This window comes from Canis lupus, chromosome X (assembly GCF_011100685.1).
Source record: "Canis lupus familiaris isolate Mischka breed German Shepherd chromosome X, alternate assembly UU_Cfam_GSD_1.0, whole genome shotgun sequence".
Lineage (NCBI taxonomy): Eukaryota > Metazoa > Chordata > Mammalia > Carnivora > Canidae > Canis > Canis lupus.
In genome coordinates this window covers 96524278-96529697 of record NC_049260.1, presented here as the reverse complement: position 1 = coordinate 96529697, position 5420 = coordinate 96524278, and positions in this window count along the sequence as shown.

Here is a 5420-nt window from a genome sequence, read left to right as displayed (position 1 = left end):
CAACCTAAAAATGGACCTTAAATTCCTAGAACCTCTGATTTTCTTTTAAATCAATGGAAAAATAATTTGCGAACTGTATATAGAGAGTGCATTCATAAATGTGATGATGTATTTTATCACTAATCCAAGATGTCAATATTAGAGTCTATTTTGCTTATATTTTAAGCGATTATTATACTTTTTTGCAATTCACTGATGTATCATTTTCAAACTGCTTTAAATATCCATTAGAAACAAATATTTGAAGCTTTTACTTAATAGTAATTACCTTGAACTGTGCATTTCTAGTTTGTAATACATATTTATTTAGTTTGTGCCTTTAGTTTCTTAAAGTTATATTTGTATTATATTCAGGAAATGCACTTTTTATCACTTACAGCTGTGGTTTTAATACTGCCTTGAACTATTATTACTCTCTTTACAACTTCCAAAGTTTTTGGAAAGAAAGAGGAAAAACCCAAAAGGTTAGCACCAATGAACAGTAAATCTAAGAGAAACATTTTGGCATTTCTTAATAAGAACACGGAGATATTGGGTACATAGTTCAGCTGAATACAAAGAATGCCTTCATCGATTTGTAGTTCTGAAGTTTAACTTAATGAAAGAACAATTTGTTTGCATTTCCTGATGAAAGTAAATGCATCCTAAAGAGAAAGATATGAATTTCTCAAACCCAGAGCACAGGCAGCTGACACTGCACAGCCACACACTATTCAAGTAAGCTCAAATGAGAGCATGCTAGTTGGGCTCTCATGAAGAACATTCTGGGCTGGAGGCAGAGAATACTCTGTGGTTGTTTCTTTTTCCTAGTTAGGCCCATTTTATTTGTGCTGTTTTGTTTTGTTTTGTTTTTACTCTTGCACTACAGTCTAGAGATCCAAATGAACTGCAAAGTTGACAGTTTAACAGACATTTAAAAACATATATTTTTAGTTGTCATTCTAATCTTATTGATTAGAAGCATGACTCCTGAAGGAAAGGGAAATAAAGCCCAATTCATACTAATTTCTAGCAAAACACTCACCATATAAATAGACATATGTTTTATTTTTAACCCAGCAAAATACTGTATAAGTATGTCCTTTACTGTCAATTTATCTAGAAGATCTATAATATATAGACTATATATATAATATATATATATATACAACATAGCCAAATGTATAAAAACTTGACAATGTATAATTTGGAATTCACATGCTAACTACATAGAGAAGTATAAAATTGAATGATAATTTTTCTAAGATTTTTCTTTTTCATCTCTGTTGACACAGTTTCAAACATTCTATCATGTTGCTCCTACTTTTTTTCTTTTCTTTCCTTTTTTAAAAATTCATTTTTAACCAGACTAGACCCCACTGTAATATCACCTGAGAGAGTCAGGGTGAAGTTTTTGCATTTATAAAGATACGTTCCTGTAAGGGCGATTATAATGAAAGCAAGAGTGCAGGAATCAACTATTGAAAGACACTTTAGGGGAGACTGGAGTGTATTCTAGCTTGTGGAGAGACAGAAGGCTACAGATTGGATGCAACATTCTTGTTTTCTTGGAGAAACTCACATACACATAGCTGACTTGACTAGTACTTCAGATCTCAGACTGCTCTTCCACAGCCTTCTGTAAGGTTCTTTATTCTGCAAAAGAAAAAAAAACAACAAAAACAAAAAAAAAACACAAAAAAATTTAAAAACATTAAAAAACAAAAAAAAACAAAAAAATTTAAAAAGCAAAACAAAAAAAAAAACAGAAAACAACAAACAACAAAAAGAATTCAACCACAAAATAGTGACTGTTATTTCAGTGTGTCCTTCATGTGAAAGCTCTTAAGGACCAAACCTACTACTGTGTGTAAGAAGAAATTACTTCCTAAACAGTAACTGAAAATAGTTAGTTAAACTTGCTGTGGATTTTGTCTTGGCAGTTGTCATCTTACATTATTTGTCAAAGGAAATGTGTTTGGCAGTTAAAAATCTTTCCTTAGATTTAGTGGTGGACTTTAACCTCTTAAATAAATGTTAGTATATCAGATTGTGTCCTTGAAAAATATTTTACTTGTATGAATCATGACAATGTCTAGATCTTTACTATTCTTCTGGCAAAAGCATCAGTAAGAAAGAAGGTGAAAAAGAGAAGTATAGCCTTTACGTCAGAAAAATATTCTTTTTAGCTGCTTACTTTCTCATGAAAAGTAAAGATGTTTACAGTGTATGCCAAGATTTTCAGTTTCTATATAACAACAGTTAGAGGTTCTAATCATACTGAAAATTGTGTTATAATGGCCTGAGCCATGTTGCTAGGAAACAATAGGTTCCAATTTTGTATTCCTGCTCTCACTCCTGTGCTGAAAAGTGACTGGATACTGTACAGGTTCATGTTCTCTGGCTGCAGTTAAATGGTCTTTTGCATTTTGCTCTGGCTTTCAGGCCAGAAGCATGCATTTTTCTACAAGAGCATCACAACAACATGCTGTAAATATTTAAAGTTAAACATTATGTGTCGATATTTGAAAGAAAAAAGTACTTTGAATATTTCATTTTTAAAAAATAAAATTGCAAATGAACACCGTGTCCCATTTTATTCATGCGCCAAACTGCACTCTCAAGTCTGTCTGGTCACCTGAGACTTGAAAAGTAGCTCACTAACAGGGAACAATAAAACCACATCATCTTGAAAATGAAGGTGCAGAAATAAAAAAGGCACTAATCCTAAGCAGATGTCTCTTCATTTTTATTTTTTGTCCAAATAGGATCTCTGACACAAGTTACCATTTAATAAAAAAGGGGGGGGGGGAGAAGAAGAGTAGTAGCTGTGGCAAATTTAAATGCCTCTAGGCTATTACTTTCAAAAAGCTTCTTTCTCTTGTTGATGCCTCTCTGAGCAATGGAAAGAAAATGAATTGCAGAAGGGGTGGGGTAGAGCTAGGAGAGCAGAGCACGCAGATGCATTGGCAAAAAAGCAGAGTGGGGGAGAAAGGCAGTCAGGAAAGACTAAAAAACAACAGCTGGCACGTCCTGGGCAATCACAGTGGCCATTTGGCACTTATTTTTCACAAGAAGGTATTTACGACTGACACCGGGAAAGCGGCCGATAGATCTTGCAAAATCCAGCTTGATAGTAATGGGGCACCCAGAGTCCAAACAACCTGTTTGTTTCTGAAACTTGCTTGGAATCCTGGAATTTACATCACTCTTAAATGCCCTGCTGCCTTTTTATTCAGTGATATATAGGGTAGTCTCCCCTTCTCTGCACTTTCGCGTTTCAGGGCTTCAGCTGCCCCAGAGTCACTTGCTCTCCTCCTTGATCTTCTGATGTTGTCAGGTCAGGAATAGCCTCACGCTGCCCGGTGCGCGCGTCATCCCCCTCACTTCCTCCCATCACACAGGCATTTTATCACCTCGCATCATCGCAAGAAGGGTGAGCACAGCACAGCAGGATGTCTTGAGAAAGAAAGAGTCCACATCCGTGTAACTTTCATTTCAGTATATTGTTATAATTGTTCTTTTTTCTTATTACGTATTGTTGTTAATCCCTTGCTGTGCCTAATCTATAGATTAAACTTTCTCACACATATGTACACATGGGACAAAACATAGTATGTCTAAGATCCGGTACTATCCATGGCTTCAGGCATCCGTGGGAGTCTTGGAACGCATCCCCCACAGATGAAGGGAGATCACTGGAACACAGATGCAGTGAGAAGATTCCTGGAGCAGAAGACAATCTTGATCGGTCCAACACAACCAATCAGCAAAAAGCAACGGGGTCAGGGGACTGGGGGTGGGGGTGAGGGGGAAGCATTAGTATCACCTGGTCATTTTTTTCAACTCTGCATCCCACCCCTCCTGCAGTGTGCAAAACGAAACAGGCCAGAGCGCCTACACGGAGAGAATTATTAAACGAGAGAAGAGATTTCTCCATATCCTTCCCTATTCACCCTGTTAGAGATCTTTGAATATCAGTGCTATTTAAATTTTTAGCATATTACTTCCTTAAATTTATATGATTCTAGTACCTCAGTAATTCTAAGGAGGCAAGCAAGAGTTCATTGTTCCTGCTTGGCAAATGCAATAATAGTAACAGACCGACTTACCTAACTAAGGTCTCAGGGATAATCTGACAAAGCTGAAAAAATTCAAATCTCAAATGTTATGCCTATGGGCTCTCTCCAGTCAATCGGTTTTCTTGTATCTTTCTACATAAAGCTATTCGTTTAAGAGGCCAATGACCGGGCAGCCTGGGTGGCTCAACGGTTTAGCACCGCTTTAGGCCCAGGGTCTGATCCTGGAGTCCTAGGATCGAGTCCCGCATCAGGCTTCCTGCATGGAGCCTGTTTCTCCCTCTGCCTGTGTCTCTGCTTCTCTCTCTCTCTCTCTCTCTGTGTGTGTGTCTCTCATGAATAAATAAAGTCTTTTTTTTTAAAGAGGCTAACGACCTAACGATGAACATTCTGCATTTTACCACAAGTTTGGCCAACGAGGGCACGTTATGAAAGTATCCAAACTGAGTAGTTTAACTTCACCCCTAGCTGCAAACTCCAAACTAATGGTATCCCATTTACTGCAAGGACAAACACAGGCGACCACGTTGAATTTACAGCTCTCTAATAGGAAGACTAGGCATCCTGTAACCTTGAAATGCTCAAGGGCAAACCTGGATTTTATGATTAATAGACTCTGGATGCTGAACTCAATAAAGTGAATCAAATAAAACATGAGCTGATGTCTAAACCTTCTTAACAGATTTTTAAAGCTATTTCTCACTTTTTTAATTATCTATTCATTCTATCACGAATAATATCTTAAATCCAGCCCTCCATTTATACTAGAAGTCTCCATCAGAGGCATCCTCTGTAGCCTTATTCTATCTACGTACTACCACGAAGCTTACTTGCTTGTAATAGCCAAACTGAAATTACCTAAGCTTGTCTCCCTTACTGACCTTATCTCTTAAGAACAAACTTCAGAGGAAATGAATGAGTGTTTGACAAACTGTCATGTTCCTGTGGGCTTGCTGACACACTTTTTTTTTCTGAAGAAAGGTGTACACTTGGAAATATACGTGCATTTTTCTATCTTGACTCAGCATCTTACAGGTATGTTAGCATGGCAATATTTTAGATATGGCAAGGATATGACCTTTCTGTAAAGCCGCAAGCTATTATGTACTTGGAAATAGCAAGAATGCTTATGCTGGGAGAGAAAAAGTGAAAAAACTTTATGAGTAAAAGACCAGCAAAAGAAAACAGTGGGCAGACACTTCAACTGGAAAGTTTGATAGTAACAAACTCAGAAAAGCACTTACCTTTTTCAGAGAATGTGTCCGATAAGATACAATGGCCTTCATCAATGCTTTGTTTAATATATTAATAGCACTTAACTCTGAATATTATTTTCAACTATTTTAAGACAAATTCGGTAAA